This window comes from Phascolarctos cinereus, unplaced genomic scaffold, assembly GCF_003287225.1.
Source record: "Phascolarctos cinereus isolate Bilbo 61053 unplaced genomic scaffold, phaCin_HiC Scaffold_276;HRSCAF=874, whole genome shotgun sequence".
Taxonomy (NCBI): domain Eukaryota; kingdom Metazoa; phylum Chordata; class Mammalia; order Diprotodontia; family Phascolarctidae; genus Phascolarctos; species Phascolarctos cinereus.
Window position 1 is genome coordinate 1 of NW_027555598.1, and position 12,740 is coordinate 12,740.

Sequence of the window (12,740 nt, forward strand, 5' to 3'; positions counted from 1 at the left end):
CAGGATTGTTACCACAGAGCCTTGGGAATGCCAATGAACCCTGATTCCAGACCCCTTGACAACTGCTTCTGATCAGCACACAGACATCACTTCAAAAAGGACTGCAGGTCCTTACAAAAACCCTGAAGTAGAGTGTCAAGCAGTTACCATTCCCTTGCCACACTGAGCCTTCCCAGAGCATTGGTCCCCCTCTTCCATCCAACGGAATTATATCACCTTGGAAAATTTGTCCAAAGGTGCTATTCTACCAAATCCTCTTGCTTTGTTGGGGCAAAAGAGATTCTAAGAGCTTTACAAAGAAAATAAAATGATTCTTGTCCAACAGTGTGATACAGCCATCTCAATCCATCTCAGGAGAGCTGGTTGTTAAATTCTAGTGTGAACATTTTCATCTTGGACATCTGACAAATACCACAAGTAAGAGCTGGATCTATTCTTTTATTTCTGTATTTAAGAATGTGATGGAGAAAATAGTAATAGTGCAGACTAAACTTAAAAGTGTGTCAAATATACATTTTATTTTGAGAGAGAGCTGGCTTTTAAGCATTTATCAGCACACATCTACATCCTGCCTCTATGGAGAATTTTTACAAGCATTCCCCCAAAAGCTGTCCAGCCTGGAAAGCTGTGGCTGGATTGCCATTTGCATTGTCAAAAGGAGTCCTCCCACTGATACAATCACAGACCCATTGAAGTATATACCAATGGCAGAGAAGGCCATCTTGGCTCTACTATTTGCTACCACTCTGACCTTGGTCAGGTCCCTTCCCATACTTAGACCTCAGTTTCCTCCACCTAAATACTAAGAATGTTAGACCAGAAAACCTAGCTCTCAGTCATCTCTTGTGATCCTGTGATACCCTAGTTCCCCCTACCCTGCCCCTAGTTTAGACATGAGGAAATTTCAGCAGGGACAGCCTAAGATTTACACAAGGTCATGCACCCAGTGAATGGCAGCCAAAACTGGGATCCTGCCTGAACTATGGTTTCACCCAAACAGAGATAAACTTTTTTCAGTGTTTATAGGAGACATGGACCCTGGTGACCACCCATAGACTCTTTTGAACCTGACGCAAACTTCTGAGCAGGATTAATTTCTTTGAAACTTATCTATGTATCTAAACCAGCACTGCTATTATTTAATTCCTGCTGATTGGTTCCACACAGATGGAAGACACATGGTGCAAGGACAAGAAAGAGTGACCTACATTCAGAAGGGGGCTCACTTTTCATTATTTCATTTTTCCTAGTTGCATATAAAGATGGGAGCACACTTTGAATCAAACATCTGATCATTATGATCAGGGGAGACCTCATGCATGGAGACACAAGCTCATGAACACTTTTGGGTACTATCATGCTGGGGAGCCAGAAAGATTCTATCTGAGTGGTGAGGTCTTCCAAGTGCTCCCATTTGGGGATAAAATGGCACTGGGTCCATCAAACCCTCAAACCCTGCAGAGCATTCTAGACAAGATGGAATTCTACTTCATTCCCATTTGCTCTATTCTGAGGTTCAATTTAGAGGCAATAAGCAGAAAAGCTATGTCATTATTAGACCTGTACATAGCTTTTAAAGTTATACACAAGTATAATTATAGTGCTTTACAATGGGTAATGCAATTTTTGTGCATCATCTCCTTTGACCACCACAAAGTATCATGTGAGCTCAGTAGTGCAAACCATGAGGTTGTTTGGGATACTGGCAAAGGGTCTGGATTTGGGGACAGAGGATCAAATCCAAGCTCTGCTGATGACTCTCTATGTCACCTTGGTCAAGCCACTTGTCTTAACTAAGGCTTCAGTTCCTCATATGTCAAATGAAGCCATTGGACTCAATATCTTCCAACTTTCCATCCAACTCTAACTATGATCCTATGGCTCTCTTTAGCACTGTAAGATTCATCAAGCATTTTATAGATATTATTTCCTTCAACTCATATCATTTCTGAAGCAAGCAGTGTAAGCATTGTTAACCTCTTTATACAAATGGAGACACGTGGACTTTGGATCCAAGTATGCTAACCAGGAAGTGGCATAGCAGGATTTGAACCCACAGCTTCCAACTCTACCTTAAGTTTCTGTATTGAGAGGTTTTCTATACTGATACAGATTGGTACTTTTTATACAACATGCTGTCCTAGAGAGGTTTTTGAGAGCACTAAGAGGAAAATTGAATTTTCCAAGATCATACAATAAATATTATTCTTCCTGATTTCAGGGACAACAGTTTATCCAATATGCCACATAAGAATAAAATGTGGGATTAGAAATATAAAAAGAGAAGTAAAGAGCTAGCAACTTTGGGTAGCCTGGCGGTAAGTCCTCCAGTCACAGAGATTTTCTCAGCTCTTCATCATTGCATATCTTATGGCAATTCCCTCATAACAAAAAAATGGAACATAGCTTTTATTCATGTCGAGGCTAAAAGAACTAACCAGTTTCAGATGGCTTGATATACAATGTGTCCCAAAAGTCCTGGATTGCATCAAGGTAGCTCCCTAGTTTCTAGAAATATATTTGACTAAATTGAAAAGAATTGAATTGAGGCAAATGTCAGCACTATGAAAGCCAAGACCTATTTGAGTTACAGCTCTATTACTACTTTTTTGTGCCTTAAAAAATTATTCTAAATTTAAACAAAAAAAAAGTGCATACTCACAGATGAACACAAATGAGGACGTTATGGAAGTATGAATTGTCATTTTTTACCTCTCAGTGTAAAATATCTATCATAATTTCCATATGGTATTTTCAAAGGTATTCTGCTGTTTGTGCTTTCTTCTTAATTTCCTTCTATCCACTTATATCTACTTAATTTTTTAATTTAACATTTTATTTTTTCCAATTACTTATGAAAATAATTTTAACATTAATTTCTTAAAATTTTGAATTCTAAATTCTCTCCCTCCTTCCCTCTCCTCATTGGGAAAGCAAGTAATGCAATAGAGGTTATACATATGCAGTCATGAAAAACACATTTTCATATTGCATTGTGAAAGAAAAAGGAAAAAAAAAAACCAAGAACAATAAACAAAGCTGTTCAAGAAGTGTGCTTTCAATTGCATTCATATTCCATCAGTTCTTTCCCTGGAGTTGGAAAGTGTTTTTCATCATAAATCCTTTGGAACTGTTTTGGATCACTGTATTGCTGAGAATAGCTGTCACTCAGTTGATTATCACACAGTATTGCTGTTACTGTGTCCAGTGATCCCCTGATTTAGCTCCTTTCACTTTGAACCAGTGTATGTGAGCCTTTCTAGCTTTTTCTGACAGTATCCTGCCAGTTATTTCTTATCACATGAGTATCCACAACTGCACCAATAGTGCATTCATATCGCAATTTTCCCACATCTCCTTGAACATTTCTCTTTTTCCCTTTCTGTCATATTAGCCAATCTGATAGGTATGAGGTGGTACTTCAGAGTTGTTTTAATTTGCATTTCTCTAATCGATAGTGATTTAAAGCATTTTATAAGACTATGAATACCTTTGATTACTTCATCTGAAATATACCCATTCTTATTCTTTGACCATTTATCAATTGAGGAATGATCTGTGTTCCTATAAATTTAGCTCAGTTCTCCTAGGAATTGAGATATAAGGCCTCTGTCAGAGAAATTTTTGCTGTAATTTTTTCACAGTTCTCATTATAATATATTTCCCTCCATCCTATTTTCCACATTTATCTTTCTCTCTCCTTTCACTATGTCCATCTTCAAAAGTGTTTTGCTTCTGTCTACTGCCTTCCCAATCTAGCCTCCCTGCTATTAGCCTCTCCTTCTCTTGTCCCTTTTTCCTTCCATTTCCCTGTATGGTAAGATAGATTTCTATACTGAATTTAGTGTGTGTGTTAGTCCTTCTTTGAGTTAATTCCAATGAGATTAAGCTTCAAGAACTCCCCTCTCTATCCCTCTTTCCCTCCACTTGAAAGTTCTTTTCTGCATCTTTCTTGTGAGACTATTTCTCCATTCTACCTCCCACTTCCCCTTTCCCTCTTCCACCTCGGAATCACTCTTTCTTACTCCTTAATTTTATTTTTTATATCATTCTATCAAACCCATGACCTGTGTCTATATATACTCCTTCTAACTGCTGTAATAATGATTAGGTTCTTGGGAATTACATATATCGAATTCTCATGTAGCAATGTAAACACCATAATCTCATAGAATCCCTTAGGATTTACCTTTCCTTTAACTTTTCTTTTTGTCCTTCTCTTGAGTCTTGTGTTTGAAAATCAAATGTTCTATTCGGCTGTGCTCTTTTCCTCAGGAATATTTGAAAGTCCTCTAATTCACTAAATGTCCTTTTTTCACCTGAAGGATTAGACTTAGTTTTGGTGGATAGTTGATTCTTGGTTGAAATCTTAGCCTCTTTACCCTCCTAAATATACTAGTCCAAACCTAATCCTTTCAAGTGGAAGTTGATAAATTTTGTGTTATGCTGTCTGTTTTCCCACGATATTTGAATTGTACTAACTGCTTTACAATTATCTCATTTGATTCTCACAAAAACAACCCTGGGAATTGAGTGCTATTATTGTCCCCCATTTTACTGATAAGGAAAGTGAGTCAAACATAAGTTAAGTAAATTGCCCAGGGTAACACAGCTAGTAAGTGTCAGAATCTAGATTTGAACTAAAGTCTGCCTAAGTCCCAGTATGGCATACCATCCACTGTGCCACCTAGCTGCCCCAAAAGAGGGAGAGAGAAAGACAGATAGACAGGCACAGAGCCAGAGAGAGACATAAAGAGAAAGAGAAAGACAGAGAAAGAGACAAAAAGAGCCAGAGAGAGGAGAAAAGATGGAGGTAGAGAGACAGACAGAGGATATCTCAGCAGATGTCCACTTTTTGAAGTCTCCAATCACTATTATTTCATATCTCCTCTCCCTAACTCCTTGCTTGTTTCCTCTTTCCATCTAGGTAAAAACAATAATATTGTTTCTATATTCCCCTCTGTTGATCTTCATTCCAGTGGCTCCCCTTTTGCTTTTCCTCTTTCTGGAATTTCTTCACATGCTACTACTTACCCTTACCTTTCCCCTTATCTGTGCTTTGTCCTTTTCCTTTCAAATACTGTATACTCATTCCATTCATGGATCTCATCCTTCCATGTCTTGCTGATACCAAAAAGGTCAAATTTCCCTCCATCCTGGAGAATCAAAAATTCCCCTTGCCTGCTCCAAATACTTTGTGAACTAGTTTTTAGAGATCTGAGGCCATGAAATTTGTTGGGGGATCTTTCCACAGACTTGGCCTGCTGTCAATGTCAAGGTGTATTTTGCTACTATTCTTCCCACACTGTAGCTACCCATTATACTTAAAATGCATATGAAAACCACATAGGTAGGTTTCTTTCCCCACAACCTTTTCCTTTTCAACTTAAAGCCCTTTTAAAAAAGATTTCAAAGACTCCAGTCATATACCCCCTTACTAGCCCATGTGAGGTGAATGTTCTCCCTAAATCAGGAGCTTGTCATCCTTCAAGTTTAAACCACAGTCCAGAAGTCCAAACTCTTTCCTCATTTCTATAAAACCTTCTATTTTGCCCACTTCAGTTATGTGAGATAAAGCATTCCCAATCAGTCTCTCACTTTTTTCCCTAGAGTATTGCTCTTTCCCTCTTTTTTCTTTCTTCTTGGTGGTCATCAATACATAACAAAAACACTTTCAAGCCCTCCATTTATTTAATAGCCTCTATGACCTTTCAGTGCATTAGGAGTTAGAGGAGACTTACAGCATCTTTCCCTCTTAGCATGTAAAGTATTGTTCATCCTTCCTTTTGGAAGAGGACCAATGACATCTTGGGGTGATGTCTTGAATTGTTCATGAATTATATTTAAATGAAGGGGTCAGCTTCACTCTCTCTTTCAGCAAAAGTTTGGGGCAAGATAAAAGTCAGGAAGACTGGTGATGGCACAGGATATATTAAATGGCCTTGGCAGCTTTGATGTCTGACTAAGATCCAGCTGCCTTCATGGCCATTGGAATAATTGTTTTCATCCACTCATTCCACAAGGGGAAGTCGCTATATGCTTTAGGTTGACATCCCCCTAAGTCACAAATGGGTTTCAGGCCTGTCACTTACCCTCAACTTGATTTAGCTGGTCAGCCAAGATGGTTTTAGCAGGATTTGGCCATAGCACATACTACAGCTTCTTGGGGGCTACAGGTGAGAGCTTAAATACTGTATCCTTGTATGGTCCCTTCTGATTACTCACTGTTATTTACCTTTGTACCTAGGTATATAGTTGTACAGATGACTGGGCTTGGAATCAGGAAGACTCCTTCTGAGTTCAAATCTGGCTTCAGACACTTACTAACAGTGTGACCCTGGGCAAGTCACTTAACCCTGTTTGATTCAGCTCCTCATCTGCTAAATAAGCTGAAGAAGGAAATGGCAGACTGCTCCAGGATCTTGTCCAAGAAAAGCCCAAAAGAGGTCATAAAGAGGTGAAAAAGTGGCCAATAGGTAGATAGTTTTTCTAGGAGTTTGGCCATGGAAAGGAAGAAAGAGAGATGAAGGCAATATAATTGAGACTGAACAGAGCATGTAGAGGGATTCCCAGGTGGCTTTGCTGCTGGCCATGTGTGACTCAGCACTCTTGTGCCTCTAAGATGAAAAGCCAGTCATGCAGGACTCAGATATCCTGAGCCTCGCAAAAGTGGAAGCAAATCTATTGTTGACTCAGCAGATGTTCAAAAAGGCATACTTTGTCTTTTCAAAGTTACAAAAGTTCTGAGTACAATATAGGCAGAAAGAGTCAGCCAGGGAATCTCTGGGAATGAGATTTTTTTTGATTAGTTTTGTTTTAAGGATGAGGGAGAAGTGCATTTTACAGTAAGCAATAGGATAGGAATCAATGGATTTAAGAATATTGAAAATTAGGGAAAGACAGGGGAGGTTAGAGGGTGAAACATCTCAGCAGAGAGAGGGGGATGTGAGAGCAAAGGCCAAAGTAGTGGGGTGAGTGGTTAGAAAAAGAGATGCTACCTTCTTTTTTTTTCTTTCCAGTTCCTCTGCCATATTAGAACAAAAGGAAGAAAGTTTGTGTGTGATGGTGGAGAGATGACTAAGAATAAAGAATTTTAGAAAAGAATAAATTAGCAATCCATAATCTCAATTTTCTTAGTGATGTATTAAGTTCAGTGTTATGGTGAGAGGGAAGGAGTGAGATGAAAGGAGAGGCCCCAGTAAAGAAGAGTAATCTTAGAATAGATACTGAAGGGAGAGGGTAGTCAGTTGGGGCAGAGATCTGTGTTCACTTGCAAGGTTATAATAACAGAGAAGGCAAGTGGTAGCAATAATTTCTTGCTAGTTTTCAGTAAAGTAGTGCATGTCCCATGGGACAAAGGGATGTGGGATTTGAAAGTGCAGAGCAAGTTGAGTTAGAACTGGCTCAGTGCTGAAAGGAGGAAAGTGAAATGAGAAATGGAGTAAGGACCTAAAGCACTGATGAATGGACTCACCCCACTGATCAAAGTATCATAGATGGAGACTCATTAGGGAATTCTGAGCCTACCTAATCCAACCCATTCATTGTAGAGGTGAAGAATCTGTTGTGAGAACAAATGGTGAAGTGACTTGCCCAAAGCCACACAAGTTGTTATCATTAGGGGCAGGATTGATCTCAGGTCCTCTGCTCCCAAAGCCAGGAATCCTTCCCTGTTACCACATTTTCTTTGAAGTCATGAATCCTCAGTGTATGGAAGGAAAAACACATATTTGCATGTCTGGAGTTGTTAGCAACATAGCCCTGTTCATTCTCCCCCAAATTCACAAACAAGAGCTATATAATAAAAAATAGGATCATCTGGAAGGAAACATGAAAAGAAAAGTACAAACAAATATGGTTTGGAGGGGGATATTTTACAGATCTTCCTCCACACCCTAAATCTAGAATTGAGGATTTGCCTGGAGGTATTGGTTCAAGGGTTGCACATGAATGTCTATAATGCAGCCCCAGCATATAATGACATACAAGATACTCAACAAGGCTGTCATGTCTCTGAAATTTAAAACTCATTTTAATCAAGATGTGGGAATTTTTCTTTCCTCAAAGGGATTCCAGAAAAAACATGAGAGTATTCAGTACAGAAGATGAACCAGCTTGCTAATTCACCAAATCAACTTTGTGTTCTTCTCAGTGAGGAAGAAAGCATAGTTGGTAATGTGGTGGACGTTGCTGAATCCAACATAATTGGGCTTTATTCTAATTTCATTTGGATCTCCAACTGGTTTGAGAGTGAAGTTCTGTAGAATGGTGGTAAGGAACAAAAAACCTCCATCTTCGCCAGGCCCTCTCCAGCACAAGACCGTTTTCCTAGAAAGAAATGGAATTCTGCTTGTAATCTTCATGGAATATCACAGTCAGCCAGAGTGAAACAGACTTGCTGATCCAGCACAATAATGGGAAAAGGAGTAAAAGAGAAATAAGTATATGGGCAGAAATGGTGAGAACTATTATTATTAGTTATAATTCAACCATTAATGGCCATAAGGAGAAGGAAGGAATTCCTTCTTCACACATTCTTCTCACAGTAACCCTTGTGTAATGGATCTTGCAATGGAATTAGAGGCAGGTGAGCCAGCCAAGAGGCTCTCATCTATTCAGGGCTCTGAGAAAAAGCCAGGTCACGGGAATACTAGAAAAGACATTGTATGTCATGTCAGAGTGGGCTATGTGTCTTCAGAAGAACTGCCAGGAGAAGACTCAGCCAGAGGAGAGTGGGAGAGAGAATAGGATTCTCCTTTTAGGGTGAGAGGTAGAGATGAGAAGGGTTTCTTTTTACCAATAGAAAAAGGCATGAAGTGGTCACTTTTCTTGAATTTCCCGTTCTCATCCAGGAAGTGCTGTGGGTCAAACTGGTCAGCCTTGGGAAACTCTTTCTTGTCATGCAACACTGGGGTGAGCAGTGGGAATATTGTTGTGCCCTAAAGGAAGAAATTCCAGAGGAGAGTCAGGTATCATTACGAATATCCTTTGTAGTCTTGTCCCAAGAATCTTCAGAGACTCACTATGTTCTCTAGTACAAAATGCATACTTCTTTGCATGTGCATGAGATGTCACGCCATTAAGAATCTGCTTAGGCCCCAGTCTAGCTTTCCAGAGTGATGTCCCCATTATTGTCCCCATCAAGCCTTCCTTGGGGCTCCAGCTGAACTAGTCCAGCTGCTGTTCCCCATCCACAAAGCCCCTCTGTGGTCTTCATGCCTTTATAGTGACCATGTCCCACACCTGGAAGCCACTCCTTGCTCACTTCAGCCTTTTAGATTCCCCAGCTTTCTTCAAGGATTGGCCTGGGTAACCCTCTTACAGGAAACCTTGGCTGAGGTGCTAAGCTCTTTGTGCTCTCCCTACCCTCAGTTCTTTGGTCTATACATCATGTGTGCACCTGCTGCCTGTGGGACTCTGGGCAGAACATGTGAATGGCCAGTGCCCAGGCAATGCTTAAACTCTAGGGGCAGACCAGGCTACCTCCTGAGGGAGTTTCTTCAGCAAGAAGCCACTTTGCCAATCAAATCACAGCTTGGGTCTGAAGGAAAGAAATAATACTTTAGGCTGACTTTTCTGGTTCCAAACTCAGCTCCCTCCTGCACAAGCCAAAGTCTTCAATGGTCAAAAACCCTTCTATTCTCGCCTTGTTTCAATAGCACTTGGCCTAGCAAATTTCACATGGTAAGTTCTTACTGAAGCCTTCATGATTTCAACTGAAATGCCTCTGTGGGGTACATTAAATGTGAAGTTAGGTGTGATGCTCCCTTCACTTTTCCTTGAGGGAGATAGTTTTGCTCAGCCATTGCTAGGAAACTTCAATCTAATTCATTTTAATTCATTCACTGTTTATTTAGCAACCCCAGAAAGCAGTATTTTAGAGTCTAAAGACCTAGGTTCAAGTCTCAGCTCCAACACTTAAATGATCTTAGGGAAGTCATTACACCTGAAAATCAATGTCCCTATCTACACAATGGGACAGATAATAGTATTTATACATTCTGCTTCACTGCCTAGTAAGAGAAAAGGACAAAAACATTTCTCTTGAGCAACCTCACCCTGTTACGTTCCCTGTACATTTTCTTTCCAGAGCATTACTGTGGTGAATGAGAAGCAGGAAGAACAGAGATAAGGGCACACTTTTCTCTTATTCTTCATTTAGCACCACATGCAAGTAGGCTGTATGTAATAAAGCACTGCCTCAAGGAGAACTTTAAGTGAGATCATGACAATGGGACTCCATTTTCTCATGTCCATGATGAGATCATTGGAATAAATTGTGTTTAAGATCCCATTCTCCCAAGACTACTGACTTTGGGGGGATATATTGTTGGAAATGGATGTCCGGTTCACTGCATGGGGTACGTTGAGAGGTATGAGGTCAATGAATCTTTGCACTTCATGCACCACAGCATCCATATAGGGCATATCTTGTCTGTCCTTTATGGAAGGAAGTCGATTATGTCCAATCACACGTCCAATTTCCTCATGAATTTTTGCTGCAGAGACAAAAAATACAAATCACCACTCAATGTTCCACTCTCCTGGGAATGCTCAACTGAGCCTGTGTGGAATATCTGCCCATTGTTATGACCTAAGATGATTCTCACATGGGCTCAGTGTCCTCCTCCTACTCAGTCAAGGATACAAAGGCTTCTGTAACAGCAATAGGATAAACTTCCATGATTTACTGGATGGGAGTCAGAAAGAATTGTGTTTACATTTCTCTTTAGACACTACCTGTGTAAATTCAGGCAAGTCATTAAATCTATGTAAGCCTCATTTTGTTTATCTGAAAAACGAGGATCATAAATTATCTGTCTTCTAAGGTACCTTACTCCTCTAACCCTATTATTGTATGATTTATAAAATGGAGATTAAAAACTGCACCTCCTTAGCAGGCATCAAATGAAATTACATGTCAAGTTATTTGTAACCTCACATTCTTTATGATTATTATGCCAGCTTTTGTTTCAAAGCAAGTAGATGCCTTCATTTGAATTTGATAGTGCTGGTGATGGCATTATCATCTTGATTTAAACCATTCACCAGCTGTGTATCTCAGCTCCTGTCTCAATACCCTGAGCTGCTGAGGCATAGAATCTCAGCATTACAGGTGACATGTTTTCACCTAGGGCCATCCATAGCTGAACAGGAATCCTGACTCTAATGGACTGAACAAAGGGTCAACCAGCCTTTGCTTGAGAATCTCTAGTAAGCAAGAACTCACTATTTCCTGCACAGCTGAATGGACTTTGGAGAATTTTAATAGTTGGTAAGTCTTTCCTTACATGAAGTCTCCATTGTCAATTTGTAAGGTCTACCTATGGTTCCTACTTCTGCCTCCTTAGATCCAGCAGTAGTATGCCTGGCAGAAGGCAAGCCATTTGAGGAAAGGGGTGTTTCATTTGAGTCTTTATATGCTAAGCATAGAACTGAGGGTGCACAGTGGGAGCTTTATATGTGCTGTTTAAAGTGAATTGAATTCCCCATAATACACCGCCACATGCTTAAATAACAAACAGGTCTTGTTCAAGGGTCCTGTTTTCTTCAATATGCTACTGTCTGACCTGTTGCTGATCTGTGAGGAAGTCATGCAAATCCAATAGGGGAAAGCAGAGGCCAGCTCCTGAGCAAGCTGCAGGGATGGGAAAGCAAGCCTGGTCTGAAAGCATGGCAATTCCTGTACTTTACCTTGGACCTCAGGATGTTTCAGAATGAGCAGCAGGCCATATCTTACGGTGCTGTGCGTTGTCACTGTTCCTGCACTAAATAAATCTCTTCCTGTCATTTTTAGATTTTCCAAGTCAAATTCAGACTGGGGATTATCTTTCTCCTAAAGGAGAGATACAAAATAGATTAAGTAATGAGAGACAGCAGGGAAAGCCATTAGTAACCATGTGAAGTTCTTAAAGTTTGTCTTAGGAGCCCTCCCCCACCTTCATTTCCCCACTCTAAACAGAATAACCTTCCTAATGCTCTTAGGTTTCCCCTGTTCATCCACAGGCTTACCTTTCCTAGGCAACCTTCTTCCCATCCAGAAACATGACATAGTGAATAGAGCACTAGGCCTTGAATCAGGAAGATCTGAATTAAACTTTATTCTCAGCTAAGGGGTCTGTGTCCATGGGAAAGTCATTTAATTTTTCTGGCCTCAGTTTCCTCATATGTTAACAGGAGAGAGCTGGATCCTTTCAGCTCCTATTCAGCTCTCTATGGAATATGAATGCAATTGAAAGCACACTTCTTGAACAGCTTTGTTTATTATTCTTGGTTTTTTTTTTCCTTTTTCTTTCACAATGCAATATGAAAATGTGTTTTTCATGACTGCATATGTATAACCTCTATTGCATTACTTGCTTTCCCAATGAGGAGAGGGAAGGAGGGAGAGAATTTAGAATTCAAAATTTTAAGAAATTAATGTTAAAATTATTTTCATAAGTAATTGGAAACAATAAAATGTTAAATTAAAAAATTAAGTAGATATAAGTGGATAGAAGGAAATTAAGAAGAAAGCACAAACAGCAGAATACCTTTGAAAATACCATATGGAAATTATGATAGATATTTTACACTGAGAGGTAAAAAATGACAATTCATACTTCCGTATAACATCCTCATTTGTGTTCATCTGTGAGTATGCACTTTTTTTTGTTGTTTAAATTTAGAATAATTTTTTAAGGCACAAAAAAGTAGTAATAGAGCTGTAACTCAAATAGGTCTTGGCTTTCATAGTGCTG

At 39.6% G+C, this 12,740-nt stretch overlaps 2 long non-coding RNA genes across 2 annotated transcripts; both read right to left on the bottom strand.

Annotated features, from left to right (window-relative positions):
- Window positions 1-7,739: 7,739 nt before the first annotated feature.
- On the bottom strand, window positions 7,740-9,192 carry LOC110204339 (uncharacterized). The gene is made up of 2 exons (XR_002323284.2): window positions 8,798-9,192; window positions 7,740-8,328 (listed from the first exon to the last, which is right to left on the bottom strand). It is a non-coding gene; the product is annotated as an uncharacterized LOC110204339 (long non-coding RNA).
- A 1,215-nt stretch (window positions 9,193-10,407) lies between these two features.
- Window positions 10,408-11,944, bottom strand: LOC110204338 (uncharacterized). Its single transcript, XR_013484102.1, has 2 exons — window positions 11,695-11,944; window positions 10,408-10,499 (listed from the first exon to the last, which is right to left on the bottom strand). It is a non-coding gene; the product is annotated as an uncharacterized LOC110204338 (long non-coding RNA).
- Window positions 11,945-12,740: the final 796 nt, after the last annotated feature.